This window comes from Lepidothrix coronata, unplaced genomic scaffold (assembly GCF_001604755.1).
Source record: "Lepidothrix coronata isolate B3197 unplaced genomic scaffold, Lepidothrix_coronata-1.0 Scaffold105, whole genome shotgun sequence".
Classification (NCBI taxonomy): domain Eukaryota; kingdom Metazoa; phylum Chordata; class Aves; order Passeriformes; family Pipridae; genus Lepidothrix; species Lepidothrix coronata.
In genome coordinates, this window is record NW_016690285.1 from 2222174 (window position 1) to 2242699 (window position 20526).

At 50.5% G+C, this 20526-nt stretch overlaps 1 protein-coding gene across 2 annotated transcripts in view; it reads left to right on the forward strand.

The window, feature by feature from the left end:
• KCNJ3 (potassium voltage-gated channel subfamily J member 3) overlaps positions 1 to 20526 on the forward strand; it is a 43000-nt gene that overhangs the window by 9649 nt on the left and 12825 nt on the right. The gene's annotated exons all lie outside the window — the stretch shown is intronic.

The window sequence follows — 20526 nt, forward strand, 5'->3', positions numbered from 1 at the left end:
AAGGGAAAATAGACAGGAAAAAATGGGAGGAAAAAAAGAGGAAACAAAAGGCAAATAGAAGGAACAAAAAGCAGGGGGGAAGGAAACAAAATAAAAACCCCCAAGGATTGCAGAAGGGAGAACAATCCAGCCCCTCTTCCCAGGTACTGCCAGGCCTGGACACTGTTCCCAGCTGGCAGGAAACAGGGATGGGGGGGAATTCCTGGCTCAGTGTTCCTGTCCTGGTTCCCATCTCACCTGTGCAGGTGTTGCACCCCCGGGTGCTCACAGGTATCCTTCTGAAATGCTTTTCAGCATTTGTGTGGTGACACAACCATGGGAATTACGAGTTGGATGATCCTCTCAGCACATGGTGACTCTTGGGATGGGCCTGTGCAGGGTTAAGGGTTGGGCTCCGTGACCCTTGTGGGTCCTTCCAGCTCAGCATGTTCTGGGATTGTGTGGAGCTAAAGCAGGAAACATTCCCCAGGACCTCATGGGCATCACCTGTTCTTTTAAAAAAGTTCAAGGGGTGGTTGGATTTTACCCAGAAGGAGGTTTTATTTAATGATGTTCCCAAAGCAATACTCTGAAAGTGTCCAAACTGGAGAGGAGCCAACCTGTCCCAAATTCAGAGAGTGAAAAAGTGCCATTTGTTTGTCACCTCAGCACTAACACTGCTGGAAGAGCTGAGCTGATTGTTCCAATTCCTGAAAGACTCCAACCCCACATTTCTGTGGCAAATCACTGCCATTAACATCCCTTTTGGAATATACGTGTTCAGTTGTGCAATAAATGGTGGAATATGAGAAAGTGTGGTTAGAAATGGAATTAAATGTGCAACTAGCAATCACCTATCCATCAGAATAACAGGTGAACATCACACCTGACTCTGAGCTTTGTCCTGGGTGATTTATGGACACCTGATCTTTGAAGGCTGTTTTTTCAGATAATTAATTCTGTTGGATTATCTGGACCAAATTTGCTATGCATGGATGAGTTGGTGTATCAGGCTCCTACGAGGTCTAGTAACAAGAAAATAGGGTCCAAAATTTCATTAATCCTGATTTTTTTTTAAAAAAAAGATGAAGTTTGGAGTAATTCAGCGTAGCACAGAATTTTGAAGGGCAGCCAAAGTTGTGTTTCCCTCCAAACTGTGGCCCCTGGAGGGATTTTGGCAGTGTGGGTGTTACCAAGGTGGTGGGTTTTGGTGCTCCCTGGATGTTCTGGTGCTGTGGTGATGCTCTGGGGGGGGATTGGGAACGTGGTGCCCCCAGCTCAGCCCAGGTTGGGCTGTGATGCTCCTGCAGCCAGCGAGTCCATGCCTTCATTTCCCAGCCTGCTTCCTGCCCCAGGGAATGTTCAGAATAGCTTTGATCATTTTTTGGGTCCATATGTTGGTGTTCCAGTGTTTCCATCCTCTTTTCCTTGCACATCCAAGAGCCTCAGGCTGCAGCTCAGCCTGGTCCCAGGGAGGCTGGGACAGCACAGGGGAATCCTCTGTGCTCTTCCATCCTGGTATTTCCATAAAAACTTTCGTATTTCTATAAAAATTCCTTGATATTTCCATAAAAACTCCCTGATATTTCCATAAAAACTCCCTGATATTTCCACAAAACCCTCCTGATATTTCCATAAACACTCCTTGATATTTCCACAAAAATTCCCTGCTATTTCCATAAAAACTCCCTGCTGGGGTGGAAGCTTTACAGGGCTCACCTGCCCCCCAGAACATGCACGTGGCTTGTTTTTATTCTTTGCAGAATAGTTTTCAAACAAAATGACGGAGGACGAGTTATTTTGTAAATAACTCTTGGAATTTTAAAACAAAGTGGTGTGTTTGGGTTTGTTTTGGTAAATATTTTAGACCTGGAAATTGTACAGAGAAAGGAGGGAAAAAAAAGCCCAAAAGAGGGATTTTCTGGGTCTTTAAAGCCTAATTCGTATAAGCTGCGAATTTCGTGACCTAGTTTTGTGAGATGAGCTGAATATTGGGCAAAATAGAGCAAAATGTGCTCTATCTTGATAAAACATGAAGGGATGAAAGGGTTTTAAAGTTAGAAAAAAACCTTTCAGTGGGAGAAAATGAGGGAGGAGGAGAGGACAGGGCTGGAGGAGGACCAGGGATGGCAGGAGGGGGTCAGAGGGTGAAGATGATGGAGAGGAGGGGAAAATCCTTCCTCCAGGGCTCTGCCTTCCATGGGTGGTTCCAGCAGCCCCTTGTGCTGAGCCTGGCTGGGGTGTGGAAGAGAAGGACGTGAGGCAAGGGACAATCCCATCTGAGGATGCTGGGTTTTTGTAAGAGAGGAGAAGTGGACACTTCAGGAGGGTTAAAACCTGCAGGAAGGCAGGACCCACCTCTATCCTGGTGCTCTCCCAGCACATTCCTTATTTCACTTCCCACCTCTCCTGTCGGTCACCTTAAAGCCCAAACATCTGGCAAGGCAGAGGTTGTGCTCTGGGAACAGCCAGTAATCCGTGTGCAATCCGTGTTTGTAAATGTGGGAAACACTTCCCATGGATTGTGTCCCTGGACACCTCTGCCAAGGGAAGGAGGGGTTTGACTCAGAACTGTCTGTGGGGTCAGTGTGGTGCTGGGAGTGTGAGCCCTGCAGCTGGGCTGGAGGTCCAGACACATCAGCCTCAGCACTGACAGTGTTTTTAAAAGGTCACAACCCCCAGGATTCTCCTCTTTGTGGAACAGCCAGAGCAGGGATCTGGGGAGGTTCAGCTGGGCTGTCTCATCCAGGCCGGGCTCTTGCCAGGAGAGGTTGGAGCAGATCGTCCTCAAGGCCCCTTCTGACCTGCTGAGGGTGATTCCGGTCTGGGATTATTGGGAATAGGATCAACAGTTTGCAGCTGGCTCTGGGGGAGGTTTTGGAGGTGGAGGTGCTGGGAGACCAGGGCTGTGTGTCCTTGTCCTGGCTGTCACAGCCGCCCGTGCCCGTGTCCCGTGGTGCCAGCGGTGCCACACGAGCCTCCAATCTCTGCTGGCGTGGAAGGAACAGAAATAACTTGCAGTCGTTTGGGAACCAGGGAGCTATTTTTGGGTTGGTGTGAAAACAGGGCTTGTTTGGTGGTTTTTTTTATCTTGGAAAGTCAGTGAGTAGGTCGTGCATGCGGGAAGGCTTTTCTGGTGGGTTCTGAGGGGTGGGAGAGGGCTGGGGGCACCCCTGGGTCCCACCAGGGACCACCTCAAGGGATCAGGAGGGTCCTGTGGGGAGCAGGTTGGAGGAAGATTTGATAAACTGTGGTTGGTTTGCAGCTGAAGTTCCAGCTGGGAGTGTTTGAGGTGGGGACCCATGGGAAGAGGGTGGGAGGAGGGTTTGAGGGGTCCTTTTGTGTCTGGTCCGGTCAAGCCCAGCAGAAGCAGCCTGAGGTCAAAGCCCAGGCTGAGCAGAGAGGAAGGTGGGGTTGTGTGGGGTGTTGTGCTGCAGATCAGCCCAGCTGGTTCCTCAGGAGATGCTCCTGCTGCCTCCCAGCCCTCCCAGCTTCCCACAGAGGTCCCTTCCCGCTGCTGCTGTCCCAGACCTCGCTGTGTTGCCTTTGATTTTGAGTTTTGAGGTACAATCACAACGTTCTGTGGGTCCTACTGGGAGCAAAGTGAATTTAATTGGGAGTGAAAGCTGTGCAGGTCTCAGAGCAGCCCCTGGAGGGGGAGTCTGCTCCAACCCCTGCTCCTACTGGGGTTTTCTCTTGCATCCCACGAGGAAACCAGATGTTTAGTGCAGAGGGAAGAACTTTTACCTTTCAGCCTGTACAGCTGCCTTTGTAGTGGTTTTCAATCCCCTCAAATGAGTTACTGCAGGAAAAAATCCTCATCATTCTGTGCCATTAAGTTGAATTGAAATTGTGTTGGATTTTGAGACTCAGATGATCCTTAAGAACCCTTCTGACCCAAACCCTTCTGTGATTGTGTGAAATGCTGCTTATGAAACTACCTTTTGTGTTTAGAATTGGACTCAGCTCTAATGTTTCCTTATAAAACCAGTTAATTCCACTTGGATCTGCCTTCCCAAGCAGGGGATGTTGCTGAGCAGAGCAGCAGTTTTAGGAGGAGTTTTCCCCAGCACTGGATGTGCCCCTTGGCTCCTGTGCCACCACTCCTGGCTGGACAGCCAGGCAGAGGGGCTGATAAATCAGGGAATCACAGAATCCCAGGATGAAGGATCCCATTAACTTCCCCATTTTCCATGTTATTCTCATTCCAGTCCTGCACTATCACCAGGGTGCAAGTCCCTCACAAATTACAAGGATTAGAAGGTGTCGAGTGTTTCTCCCTCTCTATATTTATAGTAAACAGGGATTTAGGAGCCAGATATCATTGGTTTGAGCCATGTCTGTCTTTTCATCTGGACTTGGAGCTTCTTGCTTTGCTCCAGCAGGTGCTTATGGAGATTTTTTCCCCTCTTTCTTTCCTGCTTTAATCCGTTGACTTTTGATCTGCGGCACCGCCAAGGGGTTTAGGGAATTAGTAAATACACACAATAAATTTTGTTTTGACTGTCTGCAGAGGCAGTAAAGATTTTTTTGGAGCTGTCTAATGAGTTGTTTAAGCAGGATCTTCTTGCTTATAAATCCCAGTTGGCTGATTAAAATCACCATTTCCAATGCCTTCTCTCATTAAACCATATAAAAATGATTTCTCATAGATGCCTCCCAACTTGATTAAGTTAATTTACTGCCTCATCACTGAAATTTTAATTTCTGGATATATAAACATTTCTTTATGCTTTCCTTACCCTCCTTAATTACAGGTTTTAGGTTGTTTGGATAATAAGATGTGGAAAGTGGGGAGCAGAGGCAGCACATCCCTGGAGGGAGGGAGGGAAGGAACCTGGGGCCTCTGACCCCTCCTGGACCTCCCTGGGGCATCAGGGCTGTGCTGGGCAAAGCCAGGCTCTCCTTCCCCTCCCAGGGGGACTTGGCCCTTTCCAAGCAGCCCTTTCTTTTGGCAAAATATCTCAGCAGACAGATTTTTTGTGAGGTCACAGGAGGGGTCACAGCCCAGGATGCCTGAGGTGACTGAGGGGGGCTCCTGCCTCTCCTCGTGACAGGACAAGGGGGTTTAACTGAAAGAGGGAAGATTTAGGTTGGATATCAGGGGGAAATTCCTGGCTGGCAGGGTGGGGAGGCCCTGGCACAGGTTGGGCAGAGAAGCTGTGGCTGCCCCTGGATCCCTGGAAGTGTCCAAGGCCAGGTTGGACAGGGCTTGGAGCAACCTGGGCTGGTGGAAGGTGTCCCTGCCCATGGCAGGGGGTGGCACTGGATGGGCTTTAATCCTTTCCACCCAAACCAGTCTGGGATTCTGTGACCTAAAACTCCTGTATGGGGAGTGCTCTGAGGTCCTCCCAACACCAGGTCCAGGAGCTTTCCCTGGGAATGCTGGAGGATGCTCAGTGCTGGCTCTACCATTGGGTTTGTTCCCATTTTTTGGAGCGTTTCCCAGCTATGTTCCAATGGCTTTTCAGGACCCAAGGATGGTTGTGATTCACAAGGGTAATTGCTGATCATTTGGGATTTATTTTGATAGATCTTCAACCCCTCTGTTATTCTGATAACATGTAATTTTGAAGGACAGAGTGTTTATTTTCCAACCCATTGTTCTCATCTCACATTATTGTGATGGGGAACGTGAAGCTCTGCTGTCAAACCTTCCTGGGGGTGCTCATGGGGAGAACAAGCTTTGACTTTCCCCCTGGATTCTCCTTCTGGATGTGTTTAGGATTACACAGCCCTTTACAATTCCTGTATTATCCTGTGACTTATCAGTAGGCCTCTAAAATTGCTAAAAAATGAGCATTGGATAAGAACCTGGAGTGTACAAAACCTGGCAGGAATGGAATGTGCATCCCTTCTCCAAACTCATTAAATGCTACTTTGGAAACCTTTTAACATCATTTTCTGATTAAAGAAATCAAACAGCCTGCCAGGCTTTTTAATTAAATAAATAGAGATGGCATCAAAGGCTTATTCCACTGGTTTTACTTTTAAAAACATGAGTAATTTGAATTATGGAGCCACGGGTCTCCACAGGAAGGTTTCCCTCAGCAACAGATACAGGGGGGTGATGGCAGAACTCAACAACTCAGGGAACAAAGAGCTGTGACACAGATCTGAGAACTAACAGCATTTAGATCATTTCTACAACCATTTCAAAGTGTTCTTCTCATGTGCCATTCTCAGGGTTGCTTTGCCTTGAAGAAACCTCGATACAAATGTACAGCTTTAAATGTGGAGTGTAAAGTATCATGGAATTATAGATTGGTTTGGGTTGGGAGGGACCTTTAAAGGTCAATATACTTATTTTGGTTTTGTCTTGCCATTCAGATTCTGGGTTGTTTTGTTTTGTTTTCTTTTTGCACAAATGTGGGCAAAGGATGGAAGAGGGAAAACCCTCTGGAGGTGGTGGAGGAACTGAGTGGTATCCAAATATTTCATCACTTGAGAGCTGCTGGGTTGTCCATCTTCATCCTCTCCTTCCCCACTGTCTGACAGCAGTTTTTGTGACCAGCTCTTGGTGTTCCTAAGGAATCACCCATCTCATTGGGTGGAGAGGGCAGCAGTTTGGGTGGAGAGGTGGCTCAGGAGCTCCCAGTCCAGAGCTGCCTCTTGCAGAGCATCCCCTGTGCTGGTGCTGCTCCCCCAGGGATGGGGGATGCCTTGCCTTGGATCACTCTGGAGGCCTCTATTGGCCTGGGAATGGCAGGAATCTGTCAGGAGCAGGGATCTGGAGTGTGGAGTCACCTGTAGGTCGAGGTCTTTGGTGGGGGAGTCCTTGTGTCCTGCCTTGGTGGGACGGGACCGGGGTGGTTCCCCAGGGGTGACTCGGTGGCTGAATCTCCTGGAATCCACCTTTCCAAACCACTCCTCTGCCAAATCCCACAGACTGACAGATGCCTGAGGTTGGGTGGGACTTTTGGAGGTCCCGTGGCCCAGCCCCACTGCTCCAGCAGGGCCACCTAGACCCAGTTTCCCAGGAGCACCTCTGGGTGCTGAGACATTGGGAGAGGGAAGGTGACAGGAAAAGAGCAACTCAGCAATTTCACATCACCAAAGTGGCTTTTTTATCTCTCTCTTTACTTATTTATATTTTTAATATTTTTTTAGGCATAACCTAAGCACGATAAGATAGCAATTAAAAATCCCACATCTTGGCAGTTCAGCAGCTCTTTTTCCAGTGCTGCTGTTACGTAAAATCCCTCAGTGGAAAAACCAATCTGGGTTGGTGGTGTGGGCAAAGTCAGAGGTTTGGCACAGCCAGAGGGCATGAGCTGGGCCTGGGGCCTTCAGCACCAGCTTCCCTCTGCCCTCCTGCAGCTGCTGCTCAGGGGCAGCACAGCCACCATCAGCCAGAAAAGGGGAAGAAAGCATTTTTAATGCTAATGAACTGTGATCCTGGAATGGTTTGGGTTGGGAGGGACCTTAAAGCCCATCCAGTGCCACCCCCTGCCATGGGCAGGGACACCTTCCATGAGCCCAGGTTGCTCCAAGCCCCATCCAGCCTGGCCTTGGACACTCCCAGGGATCCAGGGGCAGCCACAGCTTCTCTGGGATGTTGTTACCAAAACTCTTCTCTCCCAGCTGTGCCTCCTCAGAGCCAACACACAAACCCAGGCACTTCCCCTGCATTTTCCCAGAACTTTCCATCTTTTCATGGATGGAGAGGGACTATTTACAAGAGACAAGGTGAGAATGGCTTCCCACTGCCAGAGGGCAGGGATAGAGGGGATATTGGGAAGGAATTGCTGGCTGGGAGGGTGGGCAGGCCCTGGCCCAAGTTGGGCAGAGAAGCTGTGGCTGCCCCTGGATCCCTGGATGTGTCCAAGGCCAGGTTGGACGGGGCTTGGAGCAACCTGGGCTGGTGGGAGGTGTCCCTGCCCGTGGCCTTCCTGGCTCTCTCCCTTTTTTCCCTGAGATCTCTTTGGAGATCTAGGAGAGCAAATCCATAGTGGTTTAACCTGGAGCTGTGCAGGAGCTCTCCTTTCACCAGGGATAACCCCAGGAACAGGTGATTCCTCAGGAGTCACGTCTGTGCAAGGAATCCTTGTTCACACCTGATCAACCAGAATTCCTTCTGCTCCAACGAGCTCCCTGTGCTGATCCTGTGCTGCCACAGGGGGACCTTGGACCAGCAGTCCTCACGTGTAGCTCCATTTTTTTCCATGGATAAGTGCTGGAGGGCTGAACAGGAGCTGATCTCCAGGTCAGTGCCACGTGCAGCCATCCAGGGCACTAAACCTGGATCTCTGACACCGACCTGCCCTGTGCTGCAGGAACTGGAGTGGGATAGGAGGGGAAATAGGAATATCCAGTTCCTGTGAGCGTTCCCTGTGTCCTGCAGCTGGAATGTGTGGGGTTGGGGTGGGGGGACAGGGGTGGGATGTCACTGGTGGAGGTGGAAATGTGAAGGCAAAGGGCTTGAGTGTCTCCTGGGGGTGAGGCTGTGGGGGTTCTGCTGGATGGGGGGGTGCTGCTGCCTAAATATAGACCCAGACAGCTCCTCCTGGAGAAATCCAGGAGCAAAGAAAACTCTGCAGTGCTCAGGTCATGCTGTTTCTTAGAATAAGGGAATGGTTTGGAAGGGACATTAAGGATCATCCAGTGCCACCCCTGCCACGGGCAGGGACACCTTCCACCAGCCCAGGGTGCTCCAAGCCCCTTCCAGCCTGGCCTTGGACACTTCCAGGGATTCAGAGGCTTCTCTGGGCAGCCTGGACCAGTTTCTTACCACTTGTTTTTTCTGTTAATAACCATAAATTGGAGATCTTCATTTTTTTCTTGTTCTCTCACCGTTGCTGCCTCTCTGCCGAGCTGGATAAATGATTTAGGGATTTTTCATATTTCTTTGTCTGCAATGGCCCCAGTGCTGGAGGCAGGACAATGATGTTGGACAACATCAGCTTAAAGCCCTGCTCAACCCCTGTGGGTTGTGCCAGAATCTGAGTTTGAGCCAGCAGGAACCTGAGGGGCATTTTATTTCCCACATGTGGAAATGGGGCACTGCACATCCTAAATAAACAGGTCCTGCAGAATACTTTGGACCAAGGATGAAAATACTCCTCTGTTGATGGCTGATTTGGGCTGAATTCAGGAAGCATTTTAATTGCTGGTGCGATTTGAGTGATGGGTTTTGCATGTTCCTAAATATTTGAGCTCCCAGCAGGTTCCTCACATCCTCACTCACCTGGGGGCTCATGGCCTGGAAATGGCCAGGAGAGGGGCAGGTTGAGTGTCAGGGACAATTCCTTCATGGAATTGGGGTGCAGTCCCCAGCCCTGGAGGGATTTCCAAGCCCTGTGGGTGTGGCCCTTGGGGACAGGGGTCAGTGGTGGCCTGGGCAGTGCTGGGGGATGGTTGGACTTTGTGATCTTGGAGGGCTTTTCCAGCTGAACCATTCCATGATCCTATGGAGACCAGGCTGGGGTTCCCAGCAAGGCTGTTGCTTTAAATGGAACTAACTGGGAGATAAAAGGAAAATCTTCCCTTTTCTATTAGTGTAGCAGATAAATTCCTACTTCCAAGAGCTGCACTTGTATTATTTCCTGATATTTTGCATATATCTCATTTTTTTCCTCCAGTTTTTCAATTTTACTGCAAAATACACTTTAAACACCCTGGATCCCTGCAGCAGCCCAGCTCTGTCCCCTCAGCAGCCCTGTCCCTCTGCCTGGGAAGGAAATGAGGCCCATTTGACCTGATTTGCTCTGACAAATCCATTTTGGCCCTTGCTTCAACCCTGCTCTCTTCTGGCTGATGAAAATTGTTTTCTTGCTTTGTGCAGTGGTTTTTTTTGGGATGTGGAGTGAACCTGATGGGGTGTAATGACCTGTCCCCTTCCTCTTCCTCCTCACTGGAGCATCCCTGGATCCAGGAGCTGCTCCATGTGATGGGAGTGTCGGTGTTGTCCCTTTCTGAGGCAGCAGGGGAGTGATGGGGGGAGGAAATCAGCAAATATTTTTAACATCAAGGGTCAAAAATTGAAGTTGGAAATACTGGTAATTCCTGGGAAGGGCTTGCAGCTGCTGAGCAGCTCAGTGAAGCCCTTCTGGCTTGACTTCAGTTTGTAAATCAGGATTAATTCGTATTGCATTGATGAAAACAAGGGGTTAGAGCAGTTTGTACTTTGTTCCTTTCTTCCACATGATCAGAAATGTTCATTGTCTTCAAAATTAAAAAATTCCTTCTACCTTTTCATTACTTGGAAATTCTGGGCAGTCACTGCTGAGCATCAGCCTCCTTCAGTTTTCAGGTGGTTTTCTTGCTCTTCAATCTCATTTGTCACAAACCCAAAGGTTTTTACTCTTTTGCCTGAGAATTTGGCTGGGAAGACACCAAATGCTCACCCTGAGCTGGAGCATAAAGCATTCCAGGAGAAATGTCCCTGCTCAGAGCAGGGGGTTGGAAAAAGATGAGCTTTAAGGACCCTTCCAACCCAAACCATTCCAGAATTTTATGGTATTATGTGGATGCATCTCAATTGCTGCTTTAGGTACAGAGAAACAGGTTGTTTGGTGGGAAAATGGGTGGCCAGTAGCTGGAAATTGTTTAATTCTGAGGGGAAAAAAATGGAAATAAGTAGCTGCACTTCACCCTTTGGAAATTCAGACTAAATCCTCCCCGTGTGGGTCTGTAAATGAAACATCAAAAAGGGAATGTGGCCTTCCTGGTGGGAAGAGTGGAGGGAAGAGTCCTCTGGGATGAGGGAGGAGGGGATGGAGGGCAGCAGGAACAATGCTGAACCAGGGGAGAAGGCAGGAACAATGGAATTACAGCCATTAAGCTCTGGGAAGATGAGGAATGACCTGCTGACTCTGTCTCTTGGAGGGCTGGGGTTTATTAATCATGGGCTTGTCTCCACTGGGGATCTCCAGCCTGGCCCAGCCCTTGGCTTGTGCTGGGGGGGAGAGTGTTGGGGGTTGGAGCTGATCTCTGAGGCCCCTTCCAACCCAAACCAGCCTGTTTTGTTTATTGTATTGAAGCCTGAGCCATTATTTTTATGTAGCAGCCTATTTCCACTCCTTATTTAACACCCTGGATCACCTGGAAATCCAGCCTTTCCCTGGCCACTTCCCCTCCATGAATTATTGCTGGTACTGTCGATTCTGTCAGCAGCCAACTGATGGCTCTGAAGTGTTATTTATCTTTTGTTTAAATACTCTTCAGCAGGGTACCTGCCTCTGGCAGATGTGCTGGCTGTTAAAACCTGCCAGAAAATGCCCAGCTGTCTTTTCCATGGATACCTGTTCCTTGTCCTGGATACCTTTGTGCTCCCTGTTCTTTATTTACAGCACTGTGACACGGTGGGGGGGGGGTGGTTGTTGAAGGTTTTGGTACCAGCTGGGGGCTCAGGGTTTTTATGGGTGACATAAAATAGTGGTGGTTTCTGTTCAGAGCCTTGTTGTGTGTCTGCTGCTGTTTCTTTGGTTTTTTTTTTTTTTTTTTGAGGTGAGATTGAAGCTGAAGCAAAGGGCTGCTTTAGCTCTTTGTGTGTTACACAATCAAACCTCCACTTAGTGCTCCTTCCAACCAAATAAATGACGATAAAATCCTTTGGCAGGAGAAGGGGAAGAACTCGTGGGTAAAAGGCTGTGATGTTTCAGGGGAGCCATCCAAAATGTCATCAGGAGTTCAGGATTTTAGGGAGGAGAAACCGTGCCCAGGCTGGGAACAGCCTGGAGGCTCCTGCAGTGCAGGAGGCTGTGACACCCTCCCTGGTGGGGGGGGGCTCATCCTCCCACCTCTCTTCCCTGGCTGGGTTGGTTTTGTGGGATCTGGGGGGAGCAGGTGGAGCAGGAAGGGGTGAGGAGGACAGGCTGTGTGTCCCCAGGGTGGGGCTGAGCCCTGTGGGCACCATACTCCTGGGGCTGGGGGCTGCAGCCCCTGCCCAGTCCCGGCTCCTGCCTGCGCTCAGGACTCATCCCACTGGACAAGGTCCAAGTTATTTAGGACTGATCTGCTATTGGAGGCATCCAGTTCAGATCATTATCTTGGCTCTTTGCACTGAGTTAATCTTGAAGTCAAAAATAAGCTCATTAGTGACCGTGACGGGGTTCAAAGGGTTTTTATCTGTGTGTGTCATCACAGCACTGGGAGAGGGTGCTGGGGATGCTGGAGCAGCTCTTCCTCCTCCAATTGCAGGATTTATCAGAGGCTCATTGTCTTTTTTTCTCGTCCTTACTGACTCTCTGCAGCCCTTGAACATATTGTGCAGCACATTAACAAATCCCAAACCTCACTGCAGAGAAACTCAGCCCTCCTGGTTCGAGTGGTGGGGTCTGAACCTCTATGATTTCAGACCAGATCCTGGGGAGTTGATGGGAGGGGGGTAGGATGTGATTGCCAAGAGCAGGGCACTGGATCAGGGTGTGCAGGTGCCTCTGGACTCAGTGTGACCAGCAGGGGAGGGGGGATCCTGCCCCTCTGCCCCCTCAGGTGAGACCCCCCTGCAGAGCTGCTCCAGCCCTGGGAACAGCAGCACAAGGACGTGGAGCTGCTGGAGAGAGTCCAGAGGAGGCCACGGAGATGCTCCAGGGCTGGAGCCCCTCTGCTCTGGAGCCAGGCTGGGAGAGCTGGGGGGGTTCCCCTGGAGAAGGGAAGGATCCAGGGAGAGCTGAGAGCCCCTTGCAGGGCCTAAAGGGGCTCCAGGAGAGCTGGAGAGGGACTGGGGACAAGGCATGGAGGGACAGGACACAGGGAATGGCTTCCCACTGCCAGAGGGCAGGATTAGATGGGATATTGGGAAGGAATTGTTGGCTGGGAGGGTGGGGAGGCCCTGGCACAGGTTGGGCAGAGAAGCTGTGGCTGCCCCTGGATCCCTGGAAGTGTCCAAGGCCAGGTTGGACGGGGCTTGGAGCAACCTGGGCTGGTGGAAGGTGTCCCTGCCCATGGCAGGGGGTGGGACTGGATGGACTTTGAGGTCCCTTCCCACCCAACCCATGCTGTGGTTCCATGATTCCCTGGGTTTTACCCTGTTCAGTGCCCTGTGCAGTTCAGGATCAGGGCTGGCTCTGTTATTCCTGTCAGGAGTTTCTCACTCCCAACTGTTCCCGCTGACAGGGTCAGTTCTGCACTTCAGCTCTAATTCTCTCCTTCCAGTTATTTATAACTTTCCAGTCAATTAACTCCTAAGACTGCAATTTTTCATGCTTGGTCTTTGCTTGGAGGAAAATATATTTCGGCAAGTTGGTAGACAAAAAAAAAAAAAATCCCTTTGCTTTTTGTGGCTGCTGCTTTCCCAATCCCCAGCTGTGCATTCCCGGCGCTCCTGGGAGGTGGGGAGAGAAATCCAAGCAAAAGAAGGGGAATTAACATTGCAAAAAGAACGTTTTTTTCTTAGTCCTACCAGATTTCCATCTCCTCTCACGTATGACTTGCTGAAGTGTCTCTTAATGGGCTGAGGATCCCGAAATACTGAGAGGTATTTAGCACAATTTCTGTGTATTTCCATGGAAAGATGTTGAGGAGCTCATGGAATTTGCCTCGGAAGTCCCAGAAAGTTTGATTTTTTTTAAAAAAAATAATTGTCTGGGATCTAACAGTGAATTTCTTAGTGAAAGTTAGGAGGAACTGTGCTTGTTCAGCATCCAGTGGCCACGGTGTGGAAGAGTTTTGATAGGAGTTATTATTTTGGATTCCTTTTGGAAAGAAACTCCAACGTGGCACCTTTGCATCCCCTGCCCAGGCTGCTTCAGCCCATCCTGCCAACACCTTCCACTAGTCCAAGTTGCTCCAAGCCCTGTCCAACCTGGCCTTGGACACTTCCAGGGCTGGGCACTCCAAACCTCCCTGGGCAGCCCCTGCCAAGGCCTGACCACCCTTTCCATGAGGAAATTCCTCCTGAGGTCCCAGCTGACCCTCCCCTGGCACAGCTTGAGGCCGTTCCCTCTCCTCCTGTCCCTCGTTCCCTGGGATCAGAGCCTGAACCCCCTCCTGCCAGGGAGTTTTAGGATCACCCCCTGAGTGGGCACAGGGACCTGAGGTGCTGCTGCAGGGGCAGCACTGGCCTGTGGATCTGCATCCCTTGGGATGTTCCCTCTGCTCACACTGGGCTGCAGGATCTTAGCACACACATCACCCCCCTGATTAATTCCCTGTCAGCAGCACGTGCCTCCCTGGAATGGCACTGATATTTAATGCATATCTTGGGCAGTTTTCTTTTTTTTTTAATTCATATCATGGTCAGTTTAAATATTTTTTTTTACTGCATATTGTGTTCTCTTCTATTTTTTTATCCTACCTATGCCAAGGAGTTGACTTCCTGCCAATACACAAATTTTCCAAGCACATTAGAACTGGCAGGACAAAAAAAACCCCAACAAAGAACCAGCCAGTTCTGCCCCCAGACAGTAAAATGGTGCATGAAGTGGATTTGTGCAGAGTTATTGGCTGTGGGGTGGGAGCTGGCTCAGCCCCTCTCTGGCTGAGGCTGTGGCAGGGCTGGGAATCACCCCCTGGGTTTGCTCCGTGCCCCTGCCCTGCCTGTTGGGTTCGGACCCTTCCTGCTGTTGGAGATTTATTCCATTTATTTCCTGGGAAGATTCTCCCTGCTCAGGTTTGGTGAGAAATTATGAGGATTCAGGGAGAGTGACAAGGACAAGGGGAACAGCTTCAAACTGCAGGAGGGTTGATTTACAGTGGAGATTATGGAGAAATCCTTCCCTGGGAGGGTGGGGAGGCCCTGGCACAGGTTGTCCAGAAAAGCTGTGGCTGCCCCTGGATCCCTGGAAGTGTCCAAGGCCAGGTTGGAGCAACCTGGGCTGGTGGAAGGTGTCCCTGCCCATGGCAGGGGGTGGCACTGGATGATCCTTAATTTCCCTTCCAGCCCAAACCATGCTGAGATTCTGTGGGGGTGATGACTTTGGGGTGCTGTGAGGTCCCACAGCTGCTGCAGTGTCAGTCAGGGACTCCAATCCCATCAGGAGTCACCTCCTGTTTCCTTTGGATGGCTCTGAGGAGGGAGAGCAGGGAAATGCAGAGATAGATGAGGTCAAAATGAGGTGGCCTCTTGGAGCAGTGATTTTTCTAATGAGATTTCCTGGGCTCCTCGTTAAGGTATCGACCTGTGTGTGCAGCAGGATCAGTCAGGACCAAGCAGAGGCTCCCAGCTCCTGCAGGAATAACCCAGGACAGGGCAGGACTAATTGCTGGGGATTAAGGACACGTGTCAGGCCAGGGCTGGGCTGGGGGGTCTCTCTGTCTCCCTCCTGTCCATGGCTTTGGCTGGGTCAGGGCCTTGCATTGGGTTTCTCCAGGGAACCCACGGTGCTTTAACAGGGGCTGGATGTGGGGACTGGGCTGATTTTGGCTTCTGGAGTGTTTTTGGGATTGGAGTAACCAAGAACTGGAACAACTTGGAAGTTAAAATTGTGTCCTTGGAGTGCAAAGATAATAAAGATCATGGAATCACAGAACAGTTTGGGTGGGAAGGGACTTTAAAGCCCATCCAGTGCCACCCCCTGCCATGGGCAGGGACACCTTCCACCAGCCCAGGTTGCTCCAAGCCCCGTCCAACCTGGCCTTGGACACTTCCAGGGATCCAGGGGCAGCCACAGCTTCTGTCATAAATGGATGGAGCAAGTTATGTCCAAGGAAGGACTGGCCATGGCTCTCAGTGCTCTGGGCTGGGTGACAAGGTGGGGATGGGTCACAGGTTGGACTCGATGGTCTGAGGGGGCTTTTCCAACCTAAATGGCTCTGGGATTCTGGGATCAAGTTCCTGACTAGTGTGTTTGGTTCCAGCTGCTCCATCAGGTACCAGATAGAACTCTCCAAATGTACCAAACTCCCAAACTTCCCTTCAGAGCCCTGTTAATGATTCATTTTTTTTTGCCCTTTGATTTCATACCATGACACTTCCCATATTTTTCCTGCAGTCATCCAACAGGACACAGACCTGAGCACATTCCCAGCATTCCAGCTCTTTCCCTCCTCCTCATTATGCTGCAGATGCTTTAAATTCCCCCAGTAATGGGGAGGAAATTTCCCACAGTGGAACATTGCTGACTTAATGCTGCTGACTTAATGTTCACTGCTTAATGTGATGAAGTAGCACAGATTTATATTTAATATTTCCTTTCAAGCCCTGCAAGATTTCCCTGCTCGTGGCTGTTTTGTGCAGTTTTGCTCAGCAGCCAGACCTGGGCAGGTCTTTAAAGCTCTGAAAAATTCATATACTGCTTTGTACCGAGCACCTCATACATAACAAAAGTGGATTTTTCATTTATTTTTCACCTGGAATTGCTTAAGACTTTAAAACCTTCCCCAAAAAGCACGCCTGGGGATGTTGTTTGATCCGTGGTGCCAGTGAAACCGTCCCATCTTTCCACTCCAGACTGGATATCGGGGGACATTGGTGGCTTGAGATGGTGAGGCCCTGGCACAGGTTGGGCAGAGAAGCTGTGGCTGCCCCTGGATCCCTGGAAGTGTCCAAGGCCAGGTTGGAGCAACCTGGGCTGATGGAAGGTGTCCCTGCCCATGGCAGGGGGTGGGATGGGATGGACTTTGAGGTCCCTTCCCACCCAGACCATGGAATGCCATGTTGGGGTGTATATATCCCCCCAGGAATGTGTCTCCAGGAGTAAGATGAAGGTAAATACTGTTCCCTGGGAGCTGTGGCTCAGGGGACCTGGCTCTGAGGGGAGGAATTAGTTCATCAGCACAACTGCCTGGGCTCGGGGCTCTGCTCCCACAGGGGCTTCTAATTGGAGTTAATGGCTCGTTAGGGTTGGGCACATCCCCCTGAGAGCAGCACCCACACAGACACGGTCAGGAAGGACCTGCAGGCACTGGGATCCCTGTTGCAGAGTGGGATCTCCCATTACACAGTAAGAGTCCTGTTCCACAGTGGGGTCTGTTTGGGGTCTGTGCTGGTTCCTTGTGAGCTCAGAGGTGGGTCTGGGCTGGGACAGAGGGACTGGGGGGCTCTGGCTCTGCTGCTGCCCCTGGGGCTCTGGGAGGGCTGAGGGGATGGGATGGGATGGGGTGGGGTGGTTGTGGCCTCCTGCTTTGGTGCCTCCTTCCTCTCCGACCCAAAGTGGGTCCGTGGGGATAAGGTGGTTTTTGGGTAAAAACATGAAATGAGCAGCAGTGGCTGCTACCCAGAAAGATGTAAAAATATAAATATTAGGATCACAGAATCCTGGAATGGTTTGGGTGGGAAGGGATCTTAAAGCCCATCCAGTGCCACCCCCTGCCATGGGCAGGGACACCTTCCACCAGCCCAGGTTGCTCCAAGCCCCGTCCAACCTGGCCTTGGACACTTCCAGGGATCCAGGGGCAGCCACAGCTTCTCTGCCCAACCTGTGCCAGGGCCTCCCCACCCTCCCAGCCAGCAATTCCTTCCCAATATCCCATCTCTCCCTGCCCTCTGGCAGTGGGAAGCCATTCCCTGTGTCCTGTCCCTCCATCCTTTATCCCCAGTCCCTCTCCAGCTCTCCTGGAGCCCCCTTAGGCCCTGGAAGGGGCTCTCAGGGACCCTGTGTGAGACAGGGACTGTGTATGTGGATAATTTGGTGGAGATAATTCAGGGAAGGGAAGGGGACTGTGGAGAATGGACATGTCCTGGTTTAGGGCAGGGGCTGGACCAGAAAAGCAGCAGCAGCCCCAGAGCTGCCAATCCCATCTCTCCCTTTGGTTTCCCAATGTTTCATCTTCCAGGAAGAGGAGGACAATAGCTTGGAAATGCCCAAAATGGCTTTTCACACCTCACTGCACAGAGAAGTGAGTAAAAGGGGAATAAAGTGACTGTTCCTAAAGTGTCCGTACCTGAGTTCTGTACCCTTTTAATACAGGGAGAAATGACAGGGAGGAAGAGGAAGGGGGGTAAAATGGGAGAAGAGGAAGGGGGGAAAAATGGGAATGGGATGTGCAAACATCATTGACTTTGTTATTTGTCAGGTTAGTGGTGATTCAGTAAAATGTGTATTTTCTGTTAGACCTGGAAAACAGCATTTTCTTTAGAATAAAAGAGCTGCAAATTGGACTTTATAAACACATGAGTTGCTCTACCTGATATCATTCCACCTGTATGGGGATGGATGTTTTTCCTTGGAGGGATGAGGGGGGGAAAACTCTGCCAAGGGCAAAATTATTCAGTGTTTATTTACAGGGTCGAGTGTTCTACACTTCAGCCTCCGGGGGCTGAGCATAAACCTTCCAAATCCAGGTAAATACTTTGGCTTTAGCTTTGCCTGGGGTGAAATATTGATTATTCCAAGTGTGGTGCCAGGTGGGAGCAGTTGGCCTTGGGGATGTGTGTTCATCCTGCTCCTTCCCTCCTCCCAGCACCTTTTGAACCACAGAGACCTCTGGAGAATTGCTCTCACTGTAACTCAGGCTGGGAGTATAAAATCAGCTTTTTAGGCTGAGCCTCGTGCTGTGTTTTCTGGCTGTTTGGACCAAAACAGAGGCAATTACAGTTTGATCCCTGAAGATCCCAGGCTGACAACCAGCAGTGTTTGTCTGGGCTCACTTGGCTTTAAATCACTCTGGAAAAGGGTGTATTTGTTGCATGGGCTTTTTTCTTGCATTTGTTTCATTTTTCCCGTTTAACCTAAAACTGAACAAGTGGTGGGAAGGGGTGAATTGTTGGGTTTGAACCTGGGGTTTGGGGGGGTTTTCACCTAAAGAGCTCAAAACACCACATCTCACTGATTCCTCTGGTGCCAGCCTGTGGGAAGGTTTAGTTGACGAGGTCCAAAGTTGGACTTGATGGTCTTGGAGGGCTTTTCCCACCTGAATGATCCCGTGATTCTGTGAGTCCCTGAAGGTGGGGAGGCACCTCTGCAGCCCAACAGGTCTTTTCCCTGGAAGCAAAGCAGTGCCCTGACATTTAGGATTGGAGTGAAATTCAGAATGTCAAAAATACTGACTTGCTCTTCAAATCCTCAGACAGAAAAGTCACAGTTTTCCCTAAAATGGCAAAGATGCTCCAGACTCCGAGGATTTTCAGCCTGGTGAGAGCTCAGATCAGCGTGGTTGCAACGTAAGGAGAGAGGGGGTTGAATATAAAATTAGAAACCCCTCATAGGCATATGGCTGTTTGTGCAGCTCAGCACTGAGCTGTGGCTTATTTATCCTCCTGGGGTGCACATGGAAATAATGAATGTGCTGTGTGACATCACACTGCCAGAGACATTGTCACTAATTAACCTTCCTGGCTGCTGGAACGGCCTCCCCCCGCACGCACCGCAGGAAATCATTTGCCTCTGTATTATCTCCTGGATGCTTTGGGGCTGAACCAGAATGGGGCCAGAGGAGGAGAGCAGCAGCCAGGAGCTCTGAGCTCTGTCTGCCTCTCCTGCCTTTGCACCAGGAAACGTTTGGGTGGGTTGTATTTTGGGATTTTTAGTTTCCTCTGGTGCTGCAAAGGAAGGAGCAGCTCTGAGCTGGGCACCCAGTGACAGGGTTCCACCTGGGTCACCTGGAGAGATCAGGAGATGTGTTACCAGGGGGAAAAACACAGCAGGGAACTGCTGAAGGGGTGAAGATGCTGGTTTAGAAGTTTTTCCAGGGAGAGCTCGAGCTGAGCAGAGGCAGAACTCTGAAGGCTGGGGAGGTACCACAAAGATGCTTCACTCACTGCATGGCAGGGGGAGACCTGCACTGCCCCATCTCTGGAAGTGTCCAAGGCCAGGTTGGACAGGGTTTGGAGCAACCTGGGCTAGTGGAAGGTGTCCCTGCCCATGGCAGTGGGTGGGAAAAAATGATCCTTAATTTCCCTTCCCACCCAAACCACTGTGGGATTCTGTAATTGGATGATACTGGTATCTATATGTATATTTATATATAAGGTGTGCCTGGTTTGCTGAAGAGCCTTTCAGAGCCCCAAATCCAGGCTGACAGGTGTCCCCCCCAGCACTGACAGCACTGATGCCTCTCTTCCCTGGAAGTTCTGTGCTCCTGACGTGTTTGCAGGGAATGTTTGTCAGCTGAAGCCGGTGCCTGAGCAGCAAACGCTATGTTTAGTTCAGGGATCTGCTGTTAAGCTGTGCATTAATTTTAAATACATGACAGGAGCTGTTCCGGGCTGGGAGATGCTGGGGATGGAGCTGGGAGCTGTGATGTTCCAAGGGGAAGGCAGCACTCCGGGAGGGATGCAGGTGAAGAGCTGCTAAAGCTGGTTTAAACACAGTGTCAGCAGCTGACAGGGACAAAACAGCCCCTCAAAACAGGAGGTTTGGGGTTGTTGGGGCTGCCAGGGGTGGGCAGGCACATTCCTTGGGTGTTGGGTTCCTGTGGGCAGCTCCTGTCCCAAAGCAGGAGGTCCTTTGGTGCCCATCTCCCCTCTATTGGGGGGTCACCTCCTGGTTCCCAGCAGCTGAGTCCCTCTGCCAACCCTGGATCCAGCCCTGAGATCCCCCTGGGAACACGTGAGGGGAGTCAGTGACCTCCATGGATTTTAAATATTATACCCCAGGAGAGGATGGTGAATGAGGGTTTCATAGAACCACAGAATATGCTGGGCTGGAAGGGACCCACAAGGATCATCCATCCAACTCCTTGCCCTGCACAGACACCCCAACAATCCCACCCTGTCCCTCAGAG